This window comes from Carassius auratus, chromosome 8, assembly GCF_003368295.1.
Source record: "Carassius auratus strain Wakin chromosome 8, ASM336829v1, whole genome shotgun sequence".
NCBI classification, from domain to species: domain Eukaryota; kingdom Metazoa; phylum Chordata; class Actinopteri; order Cypriniformes; family Cyprinidae; genus Carassius; species Carassius auratus.
The window spans coordinates 6,010,138-6,033,082 of record NC_039250.1 but is presented as its reverse complement, the minus strand read 5'-3'; the positions used below and the strand labels follow the sequence as shown (position 1 = coordinate 6,033,082).

Here is a 22,945-nt window from a genome sequence, read left to right as displayed (position 1 = left end):
TCTTGAGCTTGTGTCCAATGAGATAATTAGACCTGATTGCACAGTGTTTATTCAGGGACTCCACAGAGAATGAATTTGATGTCAGGAACTGTTTATCCATGCACACACATACACAACGGCTGAACAGATCTGATAGTGTATGAGGGGCCGTTCATACACCAGCTGATCTTGTTCATTTGCACAAAGCTTCAGCGGTGCATTTGTGCATGGCTTATTACTACTCAGTCCAGCTCAGACTGTAAAATGTATGTTATAAAGACTGGGCTTTTTGAAATCACATGATACTTTAGGCTCACAAGAACACAGTAACTGGTGGAGGGATGCACTTGTTTGAAGCATGTGCAATATGAAGGCATGTGGAGCATAAAGGGCAGAGAAGTCTGGCATTACCCACAATCCCCCACACCCCACACTCACCCCCACCTGAGCGCCACCTGCTCATCTGTCTGTCCTCGCACTGCAGTCAAAATGCGCAGAGACCCCCCGCTGCATGGCTGGCATTTGCTCTCTCCCACACACACAAACGCACTTTCCTCCTCCTCTGCAGTCACAACACATTGTGACCCCCTGCACCTCCCTTGGCATGGACACACACACACACACCAAGTAAGAAGAGCACATACTCTACCTTTGCTATTTCTGACACCAAATTAAGTAAAATGAAATTCAAATGCACATTCAATAGTTTTATTTATTAATTTACTTACACCATTTATTGAATGCAACTTTACATTAGTTTACTGTCAGATTGAACCCATGAAGCCCATACCCTGATGGGACACTCACATTAATCTTTTAGAAATTGAAAAATAGTATATAAATTAAAAAATTGAAAAATAGTATATAAATAAAAATTTAAAAAAACTTTTGAGGTTTACATGAAATATATTTTAATAAAAAAAAATCTATAATAATAATAATTAATTAAGCTGTGCTATATTTTAAAATGTATATTTGAAATATATTTAGCTTTTTGGGAAATGTGCTTGTTGAATACTAACCCAAAATGTAAATTTGGGTCAGTATTCCTCCTTATCTAAACTGTTGGCTGTTTTTCCTTGCCACGTAACTCCAGTATTAAAACAGCAAAGTCGAAAACATCCCATTTAAAGTGAAGGCCAAGTTAATTGAAATGCTGTTTACCAAGAGAAAACTTGTAAAAAAAAATAGAGGCGACTCTGAAAAGAGTAAAGAACCCATCAGGAAAGCTTTACAGGCTCTTATCCTTTCACATCCCACTTTAAACAGGAAATGGCTCACACAAAATGGCTTGATGTTTCACTTGCTGCCATATTGGGTGTTGATCTATGTTTCCCTTTTTCTGCTGATCTCAAGCCAGTTTTCCCAGAAGAATGTTTAATGTGATGTAAGTGAATGGATGGAAAAATAAAAACAGGACTGCACAAAAAAAAAAAAGTTTTATATAGCAGGGAAATTGTACGCACATCAAATCATTATTCATCTGCTGACGGATGATTAAAAGGTGTTAAATCATGTATAATATCAAAACAAAGCATTACAGTTGAGAATGGCCTTGGTTCGTGCTCTAGCTGAATCAGTGCTGTCTTTGGGAGCAGATGCAAAAGAATGAGCTCATTGTTTATGGTTGAAACCTGGTGCAAATCTTCCCCCTAAAATGCTCACAGCTGCACAACTGCTGTTCAGAGAACTGCTGGCACGAGAACCGCTCCAGCCAATGCCTTGAGAGATTAAGATGTATGCCATCAGGACCCAGGCAATCTCTTGCACTATAGCATGTGGTCATGTAGGGCACAGCTTTGGCTGGTTGACTTCAGCAGCGGTGTGCTCATGTGTTTGCATTTGTTGGGTTAGACTCTAGGGCTTTGTTCACACTGCACATAAATCAGATTTGGGTTACAAATACGATCTTCAGCACTGACTTTTCGCTCATATTGGAAGGGGTCAAATCTGATCTGTTTGTTCTATGTGCTCAGTGTATATCTACATTGGTCACTAGCGATGTAATCATCAGGATATTTGTTCTCTGCCTTTGGAAAGTTTACACTGAAAATCAGATTTCAACTACACATGAATGTGATTTTTCTACTAGGTTTGTAAACATTCGGGGTCTGAAACTTATTTCATGCGCTGTCAACAGATTTCATAGGTTTCGACAGAATTATATAAAATTTTGTAGTAGAGAGAGTTATTTATCTTTTATTTTTTTATTTTATATTTAATAACTGAAACTGTTTAATAGTTTAACCTTAGTTAACGATAACACTTTTTGTTGCTGTTCAGACTTAAAAAAAAAAATTTCAACAAGGCCAAAAGCATGTTGGCCCATGCCTGTGCAGAAGACAAAAGTGTTATGGTAACTGGATGAGGCTGTGCAGACTCTGTGTTACCAAAACACACACCACAGAGACTAAAACATCCTGTCGAACAAGGTTGTTAGAATGCAACGCTGCAGGTTAAAATGCATTCGTTTGAATGCTTGAAATCGCTAAGCCAGTTTAATGCGCTGAAGTCAGAAAACGAGAGAACAATATATTAATTTCTGTAAATAACTATCAACAACGAGAGTCCTGTTCCTCTACTCTGAAACACCACTGACACTGTAGGCTACTATTTTTTATTGAAATACAGAGTACTTGCATGAAACCCTAGATAGCACAGTCCAATAGGTCAAACTCAGTCTGACCTGATGACATCATATCAAAGGCACAGCAGATTTTTTTTTCTGTCCTTTATCTATAGCCAATGAGCTCGCTGCTCAGCATTCAAAAATATGACTAGTGCTTGCTGTAGCAGTTGCAGCGTGATTCAGAAACCCTCCACCTTCCCCAGCTCCACCTGTATAGATTTGCTAAGAGGTGATTCATGTATGCTATATGGAGGTTATTTCATATAAGTTATATTTGCAGCAGCAGTATTTTTTTACATGTTTCTAGCAGCAGCACCAACAGCATAGCAGATCTATTCTACCAAGACCATATACATTAACATTGTGTTAATAAACATTACCATTCCAATCCCTCCTAGAGTTATGACAAAAAGAAAATTCAACCATATTTAAGTGGATATTTTACAAAGAGCTTTTTTTTGAAACTACATAAAGCTAAATTGTAAATAGGAAGACAGTTGAATCCATTTTGTGTCCATTTTCTTTCCTTAAACCTCCCAACCTCTTCTGTCCCTTTCCACCATCTCTTTTCCTGGTGTGGAAAATACACTCCTTCATTGGCAAGCCAAGATACAGGCGATGAGAACAGCAGGAAACACGCCCCTCTCCCCTGCTCGGAGACCACAAACTGTCCCACTCAGAGGAAGGGAGAAAGTGAGGGTGTCCGAGAGTGGAAGAGACAGGGGAACCTTAGGGGAGGCTTGTCAGTGGAAAATCCTTGGTTTTGCCAACTCATGCTGGTATATCCTTCTCCTCATCCACACAAACCCGACCCCGCTGTAACTTCCCCCTCTCTAGCTCTTTCTCTGTGTTGAGAAGCAGCTGCCTTCTTCCACTATTTCCTCACTCAGGATTTTACTGAGCACAAACTGCATCGCAGGCTGACTGGGGAAATATAAAAGCGGAAGCCTCAGCCAAGCCAAGGAAAGCACTCTTGAGTCAATGTGGAAAAATTATGCAACCCCCCCCCACCCCACCCCAAATGCTTTCACTATGCGTGAATGTGAATGGCAGTTTATGTTGCAGTAAGCCTTTCTGTCATTGAAAAGTTGTGATTGTGTTGCTTTGAGAATCACTTCTGATTCAGAATGAGTAGCTGCATTAATGATACTGCCTTGTCTATCATTTCCATACGTTTCCTATTGAAACAAAGAGTTAGGTAGTGAACTAAATGTATGCCCCTCTATTTAGTATCTTGAAACACATAGTAACATCGCCACAGAGAAAACACGATGGCACAAAGCATGATTTGTAGCAGGAAAAGCAACACCATTTGCAAAATGTTGTTTTGTAATGTAGTTGTGGACTTGGATCAGTAATACAATGGTTAGAAATCACAAACATGCTTGCAAAGCTCTTAGCATGCGGAAGTTAATATGAAGAAGCCAGTGAGTCAGTTGGCCGTATTGGTATTTTTAAGCGTCTTAACGGTGCGTGTGGATTGATCTTAGCCACAACCACTAGTCGACACATTCTGTTAAAGATTAAAAGTTTCCGAGACTTCCTTAAACTTTCAAATCCAGAAAGAACAATGTGTTTCATTGGGAAAGTTTGGAAACATAGCACCTCTAGGCATCCGTCATCTTTTCCCTCTATGGGCTAAACGCTTATGTAACAAGACAAGTATCCATTTTTGGGGAGTTTAGTCATTAAAGTGGGTTTGAAACAGAAAGGACTGTTTTCTGGTTGAATGCACGCTCAAAATTGTGTTCGCATTCAGGAAGGTTAACCACACCGTTCGAAACTGAATTTAACACCATCGCGTGGCGTCAATGATTTCATCTTTTATATTCCTTATGTTTCTTGTGCACGCTCTCATTTCATGTGCAACCTCATCATACAAATATTAACGATCCCCAGGAGTTTGAGAATGACGTCTATGTTCGGAACTGTATCCTTCGGCGCTGGCTGAGCTGAACGAGAGTGAAAAGCGGAGAGGGAGAGAGAGAGTGCATGGAATAACAGGACTGGATGATAGATTTGATTTGGTTCTGTTTGTAGAGCTGGAGTTTGGCTTAGGCAGACTGTTATGTCGGTTTCCATGGAGAAAAACACTCGCTCTGCCAGACACTGAAGAGTACAAGAACGAAAGAAGGAAACAGAGAGAGAAAGGGTGCGAAAGAAAACGCAAGTCGGAAAAAAGACGAAAGCCTATCCAAGAATTTCTAGGGTGTGGAGACGGACGGCCTATCTCGCAGTACTGAATGATGAATAATGTAGGCTACAGACACAGGGTCTCACGCACATTATTTTTTACGACGCCCCCAAAATATGCTAATATAAAATGATAATGAAACAAGATAAAAGGATAGGAAATCTCTTCTTTTGGCTCCTCTCTCATGATGCATATGCTCTGCGTATGACACGCTATCTGTCTCTTTTATGAGCTGAGTTACAACTCGCTCCTGTCTGTCTTCATGAATGAGGGATGAGACCCATTAGCAGAGGGTGAAAGAGAGAGAAAAGAAGAGACAGAGCTCTGAGAGGGATGATTGATGCTTAGAGTTTTATTCGACAGATTGAACTGAGGCAAAGGTCAACTTTTAAAGAGAGCAAGGCTCTAGAACCCAAGGCACTTTCATAATGACTGTGTGTTTTACTGTGTGTGTATCTGTGTGTGTGTGAGAGAGAGAGTGAGATCGAGAGAGAGAGGGAGGAAGAGGGAGAGAGAGAGATTCACTCATCTCCTGTAGAGTAGGAAATTAGTTTTAGTGCAGGTTTTTTAATTTAAGGGGGATTTGGGAGGGTGGATGTGAAGATTTGGGTACGTGTTTGGATGGAAGAGCTTTGTGATATATCAAATGTTAATGCTGTATACATTAAGCTTACAATCATAAATTAAGCAGCATTATTGTGGATATTGTGTTGATTTTAATGAATATTTGTTAAGCATTCTTAAAGGCTTTTTAGTGTAAGTCAAGTTCAAGGGGGTTAGATAGAGATGTTAATAGTGATTCTGGTGAACAATCTGAGTGATGAGGCCAATGAATCTTTGAATCTGAGTTCCAAATCAAACTATTAAAGGGGTCATATGATGTTGCTAAAAAAACATTATTTTGTGTATTTGGTGTACTGAAATGTGTTTATGCGGTTTAAGGTTAAGGTAGGCTACTCTCCCAGTTTAGCAAGTCCTTCATAAAATGTGCTGCACAATCTTGAATATTTGGGTTGAACTGTTCTGAAACAGTGTTGTAATTACAACTTTACCACTGATTTCTAGTTGTGTCCTCTTTTTGCCAAACAAAGTATTGTCGCTTTCACAACTAAACACACAGCATCTCCACGAATAACAAGAATAACAGTTACGCCTTCTTTCTATGCGTATACATTTGGTACGGTGTTATGCAAATCATCCAAATGGACTTAGACATGTGGGGGCGTGTTTAAACAAGGTGTTCTAAGAGGGTGAGGACGACTCTTTTAAAATAATACTTTTAAAAAAAAATATATATATTTCTTTGGGTTTGAGACTTCATTCTTTGCAACTTTTGGGATCTTATCTATGCACGAACAGCTTGTAACAGTCCAGAGAGAAAAGAAAACTTGGAATCATATCATATGACCCCTTTAAAAAGGAAGATTCGAACAGATTAATTTCCATAAAACAATTCAAATTGTTCAGTGAATTGATTTGTTATTTGTTCAGTGAAATGAATCGATTCAAGTCATCCAATTCAGTAAATCGATTCAAAACTCTGATTGCGTCATCACTTAAATGGTATTTTTCATAGAGGTAAATATTACAGTTTATTAAATTTAGTGGAAAACATGAAAAAGGTAAAAAAAAAAAAAAAAAAATTAAATTGCATATAGAGTCTATTGTTTGAAAGTGTTTTCTTTCTTTTTTTTTAATAGAAAAACCTTTCAGAGCAATGAATATCAAGATACATTTTTTTGTAGTGGGTGCGTGTGGGTTGGTGATTTTATAAGGGTGTCTTTTTTTCTCTCTCAGTCAAAAGTCTAAGCTTTAGTTTTGCCTCACTTAAGACTTTCGAAAGGCAGATTTACATTAAACAAATACGCAGACACGCAGATGTACAGTTGGACACGCCTCGCTACTTCAGAGAGAGACTGAGAAAGAAAGAAAGGCCTGTTGTGAACGAGGGAAAAGAATTTCCAGCTTCATGTCTGTACGTGCACATCCGCTATCAGATTATCATCTCAGGGTTCAGGTGTGCTCAGGTATGCAGCGGCCCTAACACTTGAGCAATGCCAACACAATCATGCCCACCTTTAGAAGCAGGTGCACACAAACAAACACACACACACAGCAGACAAGCTCACACATATCCACGAGGCTGGAACTCCCTCGAGCAAACAGGGTACAAATCTCTTGACACACAGACACAAGCAAACACCGATGGTTGCTCTTTGGTTGGTGATGTGTTGGGCATTGCTATAGAAATGCCAGTGGCACCGTAGAGCTGACAGGATTTTGTTTGCTAGGACGCATGGGAGAATTGCTCTCATTTGGACCCTTATGTTTTGGCCAGTGGATTAAGATCACATTTTGGATAGCGTTGCCATTTTTAGCTTTGCTTGGAAGTTTTGTCTAGTGCATGTTTGTGTGTGCATGATAGCTTAGTCTGCAAAAGAGGTATGAAAATTATCTTCTTAAGATCAACGAGGAGCCTTTGTTCTGGGAAACTTCCCTGAATCTAGGTTAACTTTTTTTTTTTTTTGTATTGAAGTGGCAAATAAGTTCCCAGGAATTCATCTCTTCATATTAAATGCTAAAATGCAAATGTAACACAATCAAAGATATTCAGAGCATTTTAGTTTTAAATATACAGTTATGCTGAGCGCTAGACTGGACCAATGAGATTTCGCTGTGGGCGGGACTAATCTGCGAATCGCAAAAATTAATATTTACATATAAAAACAGCATTTTTGCTTTTTACTTTCTCATCTAGTCAGGACTCAGTGTAATATGGATCATGTAAAGTACGTTTCAATACAGCCAATGGATACTGTAGTGCTTCAAACCTTTTCATCTGACTCTCTTGTGCAGATTTTCCCTGATTTCAGCTGTAGAATTTTTCATGTGTGAAAAGCAATTTATTCATTCTCAAGCAAATGCAGCGATAAAAGATTACAACGCTTTTAAGCAGTCTTGTTCTATGTTCGAGGAATGCAAGTGTGGATGGAGTGTATGAATAACTGAAATGTGTTTTTTTGATAGGGGTTAGAAAGAGGTCAGAGCTTCTCTATTCTGTGCCGTTATAGTGTCAGACAGACTTTCCTGCATTGACACATTCTTCAGCAAAATTGCTCTTTCTGCCACCACTGTTGGCACACACACCCAAATACAAACACACACACACACACACACACAATGAGGAAATCGAGATTGTTCTCGCTGAGGAAATAGTCATCTTCCTGTCTGTGCACTTCGCAGTTAGCGGGAAACGTGTGTCTTGAGAATTACGGTCTAGTGGCAGGTTTAATTGACCCTTCCAGGGTTTGTCCTAGACATCTTTTAACCAGGTCAGACTTGGGCGTGAAATGGGTAGACTTGAATTGCCGGCGCGACTTTAATTGAAATGATGTGTGTGAGTAATTGTTACCAGTCCAGAAATGTCACTCTTATTCATAATGACTTGTTGTCAGTGTGAACGCAACACTTGATTGTTGGCGTCATATTAGTCTAAAACTAGTTATAAAAACCCAAACCTGACAAACCAGATTCATAATGATAACTTTTTATAATAATTTCTGACCACACTTTGTGGCTTCAATTACATTTTCCTTTATAAAACATGTACATTCCTTGTTTAAAACCTGCGTTACACATAAGGTTAAACAGAACCACCCAGACTGAGATATTTTCTCTCTCTTTCATTCTGTCTGAACATGTTTGCAGTAAATTGTCTCTTACCTCCGGCAGTTACATAAAACCAATCCTTTTTAATTAAGACCAACCCCAGTGAGAAAAGTGCCAAGCTTTTTTCCTTTTCCTATTTTTTTCCTTTTTTTCAACCACAACATCCTGTCTTTTTACCCCTCTCTTTCTCTCCTCCTCCTCCTTCTTTTTTTCATTGCTGTTATTTCTTCGACACCTCCCCTCATCAAGGAGGAGAACATTAGTGTTTGTTTCTCACCCTTCATGTTTGCTTTGATACAAACCAGATGGAATCAAGATCTGCTGTGACCCGCTGACCACTCGCTGCTTGCTTTTTCTTTACATCTCTTCCTTTTTCTCTCCTCCTCTATTTTTTTTTTTCTGTTAGCCAAGTCATCAAACTATGAGTGCAGATTTTGGGCATGAATGTTGTCCCTTTTAAAATTAAAACAATCCTTAAATATATCTGCCAATATGTCTAGCAATTAATAATAAAAAAATAATACAAATTTGTAAGATAAAGTATTTATTTTCTTGTATAAATCAAATGTGCATGTAAAAATTTATAAAATGCATTCAATCCATTATTTGCCGTCTGAAAGAAACTGAATAAAAAGAACCTCATCAAATATATAGATAGTGTGAATGATTTTGTCATTTCCGTACGCCTACCAAATCTACACTATTTTATTTTATTTTCATTCTAAGTACTCTCATTTACTTAATGAAAACATTAAAGATATCCTGAGAATCCAGGAGGACAGTTGAACTCCACATGCCCCCTCTGGCTTGCCCTGACCTGGCTTTGGCGAGCAGTTGTCTCCATCCAGTTTATAGCGGCCTTGCTTTCTTCAGCCTGATTAGGGTTGTGGGGGCACAACAACCGGAATGATGGCTGTAAACTTCAGACTGTTTACGACTCCGGACTGGTCACTCACCTCTGAGTGAACCCACCTAAACACGAGAGAACGTTCGACCCCAACTTCACCCCCGTTTTTTTACAGGCCTTTTTTTTTTTTTACAGCCCTCATAGGCCCTTTGCAATCTTCCCTCTCACCCCTCAGTTGTTTTCCCCGTCTTCTTTTACCACTTTATTTCAGTTTTCACAGTTTATCAGTTTAACACCTGGTCCTTCCATCAGCGCTGTGGTCACTGTGTTTTTAAAGAAATGCCATCAGTAAACAGTGTGTTTCCCATGGATGCCATGTTTTATTGTTTTTCTATTTAAACGTGTTAGAAGGATGCCTTCTGCATCTATTTGTCTTTGTCGTAAAAAAGAATAATAATTATATTGTAATGATAATCTAACTATTAATCTAACTTAATAAAATAGAATGTAATTTAATTATATAATGATTTGATATTTACAGTTTTAAAACAATGGACCAATCAGAAGAAGCTAAGGGCGGGACAGGTAAAATATAATTTATCGTCCAATATGATGAATGATAATAATCACTAATATCGGTTGATAGTTGATATGGTACCTACACTGTAAAAAAATATCATTTTTAAAGTACGTTTTGCAAGAAAATACTATTTAGTCTTACTATTTAGCCTACTTTTAGCTTTTTTTTGCAATTATAGCAATTTCTGAGTGAAAACAATTTTACAGCAAATCCTACAGCACCCTATCATGCACCCTAAAAAATTTGCTGCACTCAGTTTATGTGTAAAATGGGTCTGTGGTGCACGTGTGCCCATGTGAAGTCTTGAGTTGCAGGCCTGTAATGTGTGAGCTTAAGAGCAGCAGGTGCTGGTTTTGACTTTAACCCCATGACTCGAGCAGACCTACATACACATATGCACGCGCTCAGAGTTGCCTGAGCTGCAATGGACACCAGCCAAGACACACACATACACACACCGCCACCCAGTTCTCATGTGTCCTTCCCTTGCTCTGGCTAGACTGATAATTGATTGCTGGTTTGAAGAGGGCCAAAGCGTGAACTCAGCAGTGCAGGACAGAGTGTGTTAAAGTCACAGTCCACTTATAGCACATGTATGTGTGTGTTGACCACTGCTAACAGCTACATGTCACACAACCGGCACTAGCCAAATTCCATAAAACACCAGTGCATTGCAGCACGGACAGAACTGTGTGTTTTTTTTTATGTCAGTAATGTCTGATTACCTGTAATGTAATGAATATGATGCAGTGATAATGTAGTTTTTGGCCAACCTGAAAGTAAGCATTACACTGGTTCCCAATTGGGTTTTTCCATTAGCTTTTGGAATATTGTCGAAAATAAGTTCTATGACTGCCAAAGGTTGTTCTTACAAATTTTTTCATCATCGTGAACACAACTTTAATTAATTTTGAAGCCTAAATACAATTGCCAGAAGGAAAAGGCTAAACATAAGCTATGAACAAACTGAACCATGGTTTTATGTAGAAGAATAAAACATGAAAATACTTGAGCTTTTGTTGAAACAGTTTTAGACATTTAACAAAAGACCCATTCCAAAAACCCATTGACTTATGGACAATGGAACTGAAAGTGCAATAATGCAAACTCATTTCCAGGTTTTGGCCTACAAAAATCCATCATCCTGCAGCACTCCGAGTTATGTACAAGATTTGCTGGTCCCGTCCCCTGCTTCTTCTAATTGGTCTATTATGTTTAAACAAAACTTTACCTATTTTTAACATAAAATTCTTATGATCTGTATTTTGCCAAAGATGACAAACAGCACAGTCAGAATATAAAAAAGGCATATGACTAGCACAAGACAGGCATTAGAGCAGCTTGACAGAAGTAGGACAGGGCATTTGGGCACGGAGTCATTTTTTCCCATGCCCCCTTTTTGTCACCCTCCTCTTTCTGGCACACTTTCCAATCCTGTGTTCAGAGGAGAAAGACCTCCTGCTCTGGGATGCTAATACAATGTGGGCCACCAGCAGTTCTTTGTATTTCTGTACATGTGGCCGTCAGCAAAGTTTTGGATGCAACTAAGATGATCAGTGCTCCATCATACCTGTCCTGGGTAGCAATTTGTGTGAACTTGTTTGTAAGGAGGTGAACTGTGATGACAGTGGTTATTATATTTCCATACAACATACAACATTTCTTCTTTCTGAAAAGGTTTGTATTATGTTTTAGTCCTTTGGGACTTGGTGTGGGTCCGGATTATGGTTTTAAGATACTCATTTAAAAATCTGTCTGTTTGGGTGGGGACGAATAATACGAGTGGATTATAATCCCATCTGCTCGTCGATGGATAACGTACCTCACGGATTAAGAGCCGAGCCGGCAAAACACACATGCAATCCACCCAGCGCAGTGCATCTGTCTGTTTTCCTCTAGGAAATCAGTGGGAATCTTTGGATGGGCCTTGTTTATGTCGCCTCTTCTAACCCACACATCAACATTAAGATAGAATCAATGCCAACGACTTGTCTCCGATCAATTAGGATTGGTTTGTTTAGTGGGCAGAGACGTTCTTTATTGATTCACACACACCAGTACAACTGCAGACATTCCTCCACAAAATGCTTCATTTGAAGGGAAGAAAGGGAATGGGAAAGAAGGGTTTCATAGTCCTACTTGCATTTTCTCCATGACTACCCCAAGGCCAGTTCTCTAGGAATTGAGAGATTTTTATGTTCTTGTCTGAATTAGGCACAACACATTATAATTGTGAATATCCAGGCTGAATTGAATAAGATAGGATCAAAAGACATCTGTAGTTCAGTGCACAAATAGACTCGCATGAGTTGATTCTTTTAATGAAAGATTCACAAGTTGGAATTGGTCTGATGAATCTTACATTGAATCGACTCAATGAATACATTCAGCAGTTACTGACTCTGACTCACTGAACCAATGTTGTAAATCGGTATCACTGTGGACATTGCAGAATATGACATGCCATGGCCTACATAAACTATTGAAAAAAACTAATGATAAATGTAAACTTTAGACAGATAGTGACAGATATTATATAGAGGTATATTGTCTTATATACACCGTTTCAGATTATACCATATATACTGGTGTTTCTCTCTTTGTGTAACTATCCAAAGGCATTGAATTTTTGCTGTGAAACGATAAGCTTCCTTGTTACTCCACATCTGCGGGAGGCCATGTTCCCATTTCCATCCACGATGATGACGACCCATTTCCTTTCAGATTGGAAAGCGTTTTGTCTGGTCTGTCTGGACGGCCTGTGTATGTGTGTGTGGATTGCTTTCTAGCAGCCACCATCAGACTGTGGTGATATGAAGCCATGCTGTGAAAAATCCCTTTATCATGGCTCTTTTACAGAGGATTTGTCTGTCTGTTGGAGAGAAGAACACGCCATGATTCTTAGTTAGGGATTTAGAGTTGTAATTTAAGTGCTTACTTCCTTGAAATGGTGATTTTGGTGAGAGGAGAGGTGTGTAGGATTAGCTCTGTGTTAGCATAAAGATATAATACATTACTGCTGAGCTAAATGTTAACAAAGGCAGAAACAAAAAGCATGCGTGCAGATATGCATGTGAGGCATGAAGCCAGAGAGCGAGGTTTGCATTAGTGGAGCGCTGTCTGGGTCAGCTGTGATTGTGTTAGACTGAGGCCATCTACCATTAATTTGCCACAGACTGGAGCCTGGCTGTAAATGAACCTGGCATTAACATGCTAAATTACACTGGCCTGGGGTTGCAATGCGATTGGTCGCTGTCTCTGCCCCCACGTCCCGGGCAGTGTCCTGCGTTCACGCCATCTTGCGACCTCAATCCAGCACTGGCACCCCGTTGACCTCTCAGAGAGTGGCAGTCCGTCCTGTTTTCCCTGTGCAGATTTCCATAAATTAATAGTATTTATATGAGATACTTGAAGGAACAATTCACCCAAAAATTTACATTCTGTTTCTACATATATTTTATTTTATACAAAAATGTAATTTATTTAATACTAGAACCTAATATTATGATTTTACATTTTATATAATAATAATATTAATTTGTATAGTTTTTTTTAATACTTTATTTTTGCACTAATTTTGGGAAAGTCTGAAAGGCTCGCCAAGGCGGCATTTCATTGATCAAATAAAAACAGTAGTGTGAAATATCATTACACTTTAAATTAACCATTTAACTGTTTACATTTAAATTTCTATTTAAATGTATTTTAAAATGCAATTTATTCCTGTGATGCAAAGCTGAACTTTAAGCATCTTTACTCCAGGTTTCAGAAGTCATTCTAATTTGCTGATTTTGGTCTTTAAGAAATATTTCTTATGATTATTACAGTACAAACAAGGTTGTGCTCCTTAATATTTTTGTGAAAACCATGATACATTTTTTTCAGGATTCTTTGATATATCAAAAATCCAAAATAACATATATTTGAAAAAAAAAAAAAAACTAACAAAAAAAGTATTTACCTAATAAATCACATAAGCTTTTTAATGATCCTTTAAAAAATCCGGCTTTTGTGTTTCATGGGAGGAAAAATAAACAAATAAATATTTTTTGGGGGCTGAACCGTTCCTTTATAGGTGTTTAGATGCATCTAAATCTCTAGACTTTACTAAAAGCTGTGAGAGAAGGAAAAATGGAGGGGAAAAAGAAGGGAAAGGAGTCTTTGTTCTGTTATTCAGATACAGCTTTGCAGTTGCTATGGGAGACAGTGGAAAAAGAAGAAAAGAATATTCTAGTGGAAAGTGCAGCTGCTAAAGGGAGAGAGTTAAGGCTGTTATGGTCAGGAATGGTCATCTCTCTTTCTCTCTCTCTCTCTCTCTCTAACAGCTGTACTTTCCACCAGAAAAGTCGGCTCTGCTTTTTCCGACCCTGTTCAGGAGACTGTTGTGTGCTGGGCAGTTGTGTGGTGGCTCAACACTGCTATATTCAGGCCTGCTGTTAATAGCTCCCTCTCTATTTCAGTCTCTCCTTCCTGCCGCTGTGGAACGAGAGCGCTCGGGCTAATTAAAACCGGCTCACACCCCTGAGCCGCATCCCGTATGTGTGGCGGCGCTCAGGTCCGGGTGGGTCAGAGTCAGGAACAGAGCCCATGCATTGTCCCCAGCATTCCCCGGTGGTCTCCTGCTTTCCATAATGGTCCCGGGTTTCCATAACACTTCCGAATGCTTTCATGACTCTCAGCCGGTTATGACCGTCGTTTCCCTGTGTGTTCCGACTAGACGGCGCATGTTGGGAAAGCACGCACATGTACGAATTGCCACGGGAGGTAGGGGTCGTTTAAGTTCGTCCTGTCGTCCACTATTTTTAACAGCCCCCTTCCGAATGATTTTTTTTTATTAATAACGCAATTGTTTCTTCGGGCCACAAACGGGAAACATGGGGCCATTTATTTGTTTTATTTGATTTGGTGTTTACCCAAATCAGATGTAAACGGACCATTGATTTCTCAATTCATGTTGACTGCAAGTATTATGGAGTTACAAAACGGGACAGCGGGGAAAATGGACTATTACGAAACAGATGGAGAGAGAGGGGGCCACTCAGCCGCCGTTTGTCATATTTCTTGTACTTCCTGCTTATAGGAAATGACTAATCACAAATGAGGGTTAAAAAAAGATTGTTTGTCTCTCAGAGTTCTCTAAAATGAACTAATTTTGAAGAGAGAAGATAAAAAAAGGGATTCCAGTGGGGTTTATATCATGCACTACCATTCAATAGTTTGGGGTCAGTGAGATTTTTTTTTTTATGTTTTTGAAATAAATCTCTTATACTCACCAAGTCTTGATTTATTCGAGCAAAATCTGTAAAAACAGTACTTTTATGAAAAGTAATTTTTTTTATTTTACATTTTTTAATGAATTCCTCTGATTTCAAGGCTGAATTGTCAGCATCATTCCTAATATGCTGATCTGCTGCTCATGAAACATTTTTTTTATCAATCTTAAAAAAAAGTTGCTAAATTCTAAATAAAAGCACAACTTAGTTCTTTGACGAATGGAAAGTTCCAAAGAACAACATTCATATGAAATAGAAATCTTTTGTTACGTTATAAATGTCTTTACTGTTACTTTTGAGCACTTTTACTTTACTTTTACAGCAATATTGCTGAATATGAAAGTATTTATTAGTTTTTTTTTTCAAAAATCTTACTTACACCAAACTTTTAAATGGTATGTATGTTTCATCAGTGTTGCATTAGCATTGTGGCTAAATGTCTGTGAATGTTTGCTTTGAAACACCTCGAATAAAATGTCCAGACAGATGAAATAAGTGTCTAGAATAACCATATATGTCTTCATGACAGCTGTAAGCTTACGAAAATTAACAATGGCTTTATTATAGTAAAAGTGTAGTAATGTGTTTTTTACCGTTTTGACAGTTTTACCACAAATACCATGGTTAAACAATGGTTAGTGTAGAGAGACCATGGTTAATTGACCATGACGATTACTGTGGTTTAACTATAGCAACCATGTTTTTTGGTTTTATTTGTATAAAACCATGGTGTAGGTGTATAAAAAAAAAAACTGATTTTTCCATTCATTAGAAATGCTTTCTGCTTGTGTCTGTGCATGTTTGCTAACAAAATAAGTGTCTGTCACATGTTTCTGAAAGCAGGATTTTAACAGAAGTCAACAGAATTATGGAAATTACCTAAATTGCTAGAATAGTCTCTTTACAAATCAACTGTTTAGATGCTCCAGGTCTCTCAGACAAAAACAAAAAGTGATAGAGAAGAGGAGAGAAAGTGAGAATAGTGGGGTTAGCTACAATAATAACTGGATTACCAAGTCAAAAACACAACCCACACACGTTCTTGCCTGAACTGGCTAGTTAAGCATCAGTCAGTGCCACACACACTCGTCCTCATCTCCTCAATCAACCACTCTTTCATTTCCCTTTTCATCTTTTCCCCCTTCCATTTCTTTCAAGAGTTTGTGACCTCTGAATCTCTCTGAATGAGTGTGTGTGTGTGTGTGTGTGTGTGTGTGTGTGTGTGTGTGTGTGTAGGCCATGTTTCCTATTCTGTGCGAGCGTGTGTTTGTTTTGGCGCTTCTCTCGGTCCGTCACATGTACAGGCATGTGCGTTTGACTCTGCAGAGATTATCGAAATACCTCGCACTGTTCCACTGCCCCGAAGTAACACTGAGCTCCAGTGTGAGTGTGAGACCCCTGTCCCAGGCCAGCTGTCTGGAAACAGGACATTCCTGCACACACATACAGATTCACACACAGTTATTAATGCTGGAACTAAAAAGCGATGTGTTTTCCAAAAGTCATTTTCTGAGCTTGACTAGTTAGATTTTATTTGTTTTGTATATTTATAGATTTTGAAAATTGTCACATGCACGTTGCTTGAATTCAAACGGCCTTTCACCAAGCCTAACCTGCTTCCTCTCTTCTTCTTTCTGTCTGTCTTTCCTCCTTTTCGAATGAGGGATGAGAGAAATCTCTCTCTCCGACTCTTTCTGTCTCGCTATGGTTGACTTTATGAGGTCATAAACACAGGAATTTTCCGGTGAGGCTCTCTGAATATTTTTATGAGCACACTCACGACGGCGGCTCCTTTGACAGCGCTGAAAGGCAGTCATTAAAAAGAGAGCGAGAAAAGAAGGCAGAAGGGAAAAACGAGTCCTGGCTGAAAGAGGCTTCTCTCCTGAGGGGGTTTAAACTGTCACTGCATTTGAACTTTGCTAGAAACGACTGCTATCTGCAAAGCTGGAAAGCAAGTTCAGCACTGTCTCACACTCAGGAAATTTTGTAATCAGTGACAAAATCAGTATTGTTGATATATTTTTTTTAAGTATTATTATTAGTAGTGTAAGTGTGATTTGTCAAGGGCATATTGTTCAAATTAAAATATTTAATAGAAAATTAGTTTTTGTTATTGTTTTATTTTACTATTTGAACTCTACAATATTTAAATATTAATATATTTAAATATTATACATTATTTATTTTGAATGATAATATAATCTAATATAATTTCAAATTATTATCCCCAGATAAAACCATCAATGTATCTGTAATAATTTTGTTTATCCATAATAAAAATAATTTGTTTATATATTAAAATAATAATATCATATATAATTTATATTGAATAATATAATATAATATAATTTCAAGTTATTATCCCCCAGATTAAACCATCAATGTATCTGTAATTTTGTTTTGTTTTTCCATAATAAAAATAATTAGCGCTATTGGTAAAAAAAATAAAATAATAATAATATAATTACATTCTAGAAATTCTTTATACAAATATGTGTATATTATTTATAAAATATGTAAAAGATTTTGAATTATTTATATTATAAAATAATATACAATTATTGATGTGTATTTGATGTATCATGAATTAATAAAAAACAACAACAGACAAACCCCTTTAGATTTATGATATTGGTTATTATATTGGCTATTGGCTATCAAAAAAAAGAAGACAAAAAAAGAAAGACAAAAAGCTGCTTCTAACAAGAGATTAGAAATCTGGCTATTAGTAGACATGGGGTAAGACATGGTAGAAGAAAGCAACATACACACACTCATAGATCAATAATCGTCCATTAGGGTCCAGCCTCAGCAATTTCAACAACTTTTGAAAAACATTGAAATGTGATTATCCTGCTCTTAGATGCTTTTAACTTTGAGAGTAAATGAGTCATAGATTTATGCTTCTCTCTGGATTCTTCTCTTTCCTCCCCACGTCTGCATGCACCCGGGGCTCTCTTGCTCTCTTTCTCACTCTCTCGCTGTCATTCTTTATCTATATATATCTCCCTCTCTTTCTACTGCCGTACATTGTTGGTTAAATTCACATCTTTGTCTTGCAGATTGAAACACTGAACAGGTTTTTTACTACAGTGAGGTGTGTGATGATGACTGTTGTGAAAAAGCAGGACATGTACCGTCTTTCCTGTACTACAAATTTGTCCCCTGTGTGTCCGAACAGGGAACAGGGTCTACTGCGTTCCCACACAAGCCGTTGCCAAAGCAAATTTGGAGAGGAAGTGGAACCCTATCCCTCTTCTCTGGTGTGACCAAGTTTAGAAAACACCAGCTTTATGTGTGTGTGTGTTTCTAGTTGAATATGCAAGCAAGCAGCTGCAGAGAACGCCTCACTTTTGATGTGGTTTCGTGTGTGCGGCGGCGTTTGTGTGCTGCTCTGTGGTTTTGAGTCTGGAAATGAAGTCTGTGCCGGACCGTTCATGTGCGATTGCAGGGGATGGTCCTTATTTAGTTGCTTTGCCTTATTGTGGTGCACTTGTGAGTGTTGTGTGGCTTTGTTATGTCTGGAGTCATTGGACTCTTCCTGGAAGCACAACCTCAAAACACACACCATACACACTAATGACAGACCCGAGACCTTTGTCCGGCAATGTATAGCGAAATATTTTTAACCACCATGCAATCTGAGTCCTAAAAATAGCCCAGATGTGATGTGTCATTCTGTATTATATACTGTATATATATAAGGTTGAATGTAGAACTTAATTATCAAAGCAAAAAGTCTTGCATGCAAAACAAAAATATGTCTTGTGTGTATGTCAGTGTTATTTATATACTATTATAATACTTAATATTTTGAATCTGATTTTATTTTACATGATTTTGATATATTTATGGTTTTAAATTATTTGGTATTTATATATGGGGTTATTATCTGTTTTAATTATCTGTTTGTTACTTTAGTAAATTAATATTTGTTCATTTTAGTACTTCAGCTTAAACTCAAATTTTCATTTTCATTTTCGTTAACAATAGCAACACTGATATACAGTCTGATATAAGCAACAACAACAAATGTTTGCTAAAAAAAGTTTGAATGCTGAACCTATTTGAAACCGTATTCTGTGTGAATGCACTGTAGATTGCATCTACAGGTAAACGATTAAACGCAAAAGTGTCGCAAGAGTCTCACTAACATCTAATATTCTGGGAAAGTGTGAAAAATGTTGTGAACATCTGTATGTGTTTGCTGGCATAGTTAGGGAGGTGTTTTGTCTGGCAGTTTGGTCTACAGACACAACATTCCTAATGAGCTGGGTACTCGCCCAGAGAGCGAACGCATGAGAGAGAAAACCCCCACATTTCACAGTTTCACTTTACACATCTACCTCCCCAAATGCCAGATTTCTCAGAGAACAACACGTGTTTACCACCAATCGATCTGAATTCCTTTGGGAATAATTATTCCTATCGACAGCATCTGTAAAGCACAAATGCTTTTGCTTTTTTGCATTTTGTTTTCCTGTAGCTCAATTGGTAGAGCATTGCGTTATCAAGCGCAAGGTTGGGGGTTTGATTCCCTGGGAACACATGATAGGTAAAAATTGATATGCACTGTAAATCGCTTTGGATAAAAGCATCTGCTAAATGCATAAATTAAATTTTAATTTTAAATGCATACGTTTTTGAGATGCATGTTTCAAAGAATGTTCATAACTAGAATTGTCAGTCTTTCTAATTGAATTTAAATGAGAGATTTCACTTTTGATCATCTCAACGTATGGACAAAACGCTCTAAAATGCAACATTTTGGACCATGTAGATAATGTTTAGTCTGACACCTGTATGGTTAAGGTTTCTGTGGTCACTGGCTGGTGAGAAATATGACAACCCATTTGAAGGCTGCAAGAGATGGAGAGAGAGAGGGAGAGCTGCGCTCTGCTAGTTTTACAGGAAGTTCCTCCCTTCCGGCCAAGGCCTGCAGCTCAGCTCAAGGGGGAGGCCATGCTCAGGTCAGAGAGAGGGTGGAGTATCGCTTGCACACACTCTCACCAAACGAAAAACTGGTTTGCTTTTTTGCCGTTCACACTTGCGTGGATATACAAGCTTGTCACACGAGCTTCTAAAAAAACCTGTCTCATAGTCTCGACCCGTCTCACAGTTAAATAACAACATTCATTAATCAAAACTGTCTGGAGAACTTCACAGACGGGAACAAGCTACACCGCTGTAGCCACAACTAGATTTCAATTTGTTTCGAAAAAAACTCTAAAGCATCTATTTATGAATCTAATCATCTAATCAAATGTTAAAACATTTTATGTTGATAAAATTAAATATATATATATATAATATTTAATAAATAAAATGGTAAAATATTTACATCAATGTTCCTATTTTTCTTAGGCTTCACACAGTGTATAATAAAAACAAACTATTATTATTCATTGATTTTAATATTATTTTAAATATAAATACATTCTATACTTGATAGAAATAAGATATTTGGCTTCACATTGTGCCTTACCTGTGGTAAAAGCACTTTAATTCTTTTTGGCTTATTACTTTAAGCAGTAAAGCAGGGACCTTGAAGATGTTTACATTGCCAGTGTCAAATGGGGAAGTTTCTGTCAGACGTGTTTGTTTGGAACGCAATTGCTTGTTTAGGAGGGAAATCCTGCAATCTGTGCCACAGGAAACACAGGACTAGACTGGGAGGGGTGGCATTATGAGGACATAGAGACAGGAGAGATGATTTAGCTACAATCCATTAGCTCGTTTATTAGGTTAATTGTCTGTAATGTGGCAAGAAGTGAACGTTAGTGTGGGTGTTCAGCCCTTCGAAATACATTTCCTTTGTCATCCCTCAATGCGGGTAACAAAAAACCTTATAGCAAAAACCTTTCTTCAGTTCTCACACCAATGTGCAAGGCAGAATATGTGTGTGTGTGTGTGTGTGTCTGTGTGTGTTTGGCACCCCGCCCTTCCTCAGACACCTGCAGTTTTAAACCGCTTTGCAGAAACTTGTCCATCCTGTGTACTCCTGTTTTTAATGTGCATGAGTCTGATTTAGTCCAGCGCCAGAATTAGCACGACGAAAGCAAGGTGTGAAATTCCTCAGAAAGACAAAAAGAGATCATGTATTTTTGCATTTTTCAGAGCTGAGCTCGCATCCAAGTATGTCTCTCGCATGCTGCTGTCGTCCTGCTTCTTATCAAAAGGTGTGATTTCCTGTCTGCATGTCTCACAGTGCTTTGGATGTCTGTCTACAGCATCCTTTCTGCCACAAAACACACACAGCCACACACACAACACACACCTAAGATGCTGCATGGGTTGGTGCCATTTTCGTACCCGTAAGCACATTGTTTGATGTGAGAATGGAGACTGGGGACAAGTTTAAAAGAGCGGTATTAAACTGGGGCCCCTTTGCTGCCCATCAGATGAAAGAAAGAGGAAACAACGACTGATAGGCAGACACTCTAGTAAACAAAAGTAGAAGATAGAAGCATTATTTAAAGATCTCTGTCTTTCCTCAGGCCATGTCTCAAATGCAGCTCTTCCTCAACTGAACACTTCAGTGGCTGTAATCCGATATTAAATTGGCTTGTCTAAATTTTGTCTGTTCGGTTTTACCTTTATATACAGTAGTCTTTATATACTCATATATTTATCTGAGTGATGTAACCCCACAGGCTGTCCAGTCATTGTCAGAGTTCTGGTGCGGGCTGATGTGTTTTAGAGTGACCTCGAAGGGTCCAACTGGAAGACCAAGACTAAGGGAGAGCAAAAAACAGCTACAAGGATGTTATTTATAGGTCATTTCCTCTCGCATGCAGTGTGGCCTGACTATGGTCATCTGACTGTCTGCAGTTAGCATGGTCTTATAAGGATGCCCACTTGAGTCTAGACTACTGCAAGTGCATTGCTTGCAATTATACCATGTTGTGATTCCTAAATTCAGTTGTTTATCTATTCACTGGCATTTAAAAAAAAAAAAATCATAGTAGCTTTTAATTTTATATACCTATAAGTGTGTGTATAATGAAAACTGGGTCTAGTGGCTCTAGTGCTTTTTTTATCCAGATCTCATTCTCCATCTTTTTCTATTACGAGTATGTATGAGTATGTAAGCACCCTAGGCAAGTGATGTTCCAGGAGGCCAAAACCTATCCCAGATCGGGGAAGATTTCCCAGATTTGGTGCCATTATGTCAGAGGTCTAATCTACTAATAAACACAGGCACGTGGCAAGTGACTGTTTTCGGGGCCATATAATCATGCTCTGCTGCTGGAAATTCACCACGCCTAAGCAGATCGGCCTGCCGAATGAGGTCATACGTGATGCAATCATTCATGTATGCAAACAATGTGTTCTTTTGCGTGAATGACCCTCTTTTGAGTCTGAAAGTAATTGACTCCCCCACTGTGTTTATTCAAAAACAAAACATTTTGCATCTCTGACAGGAAAAAAAAGAGACTTTAACAAGAAGCATTCTCAGTGTTTGATTGGCTAACAGTGTCAGGCCTTTCAGACATAGTGTGCAACCCAGTTGGAAGCATCTTACCCAGAAACCCCTGCTGCCGGGCCAGTTAGGGCACTAGGCCGGGACGCTACAGTCAACTGGGTTTTCTCACATTCCCACGAGAAGCCCTGCTTGAAATTAGCTTTTGCAAAGTCCACTAGACACCACATTTACCGCTCGTCCAGTCATTGTGCATTATTTTAGTATTTAAACATCTGTGGGTTTGTGTTAATAAGCGAGAAATGTGTGGGCGATGCACACCGCAGGTTTTCTTGAGTAAATGAGAGTGTA

At 38.4% G+C, this 22,945-nt stretch overlaps 1 protein-coding gene across 1 annotated transcript in view; it reads left to right on the top strand.

Annotated features, from left to right (window-relative positions):
• The window catches only part of LOC113107092 (ski oncogene-like), a 63,833-nt gene that overhangs the window by 31,325 nt on the left and 9,563 nt on the right, over positions 1-22,945 (top strand). The gene's annotated exons all lie outside the window — the stretch shown is intronic.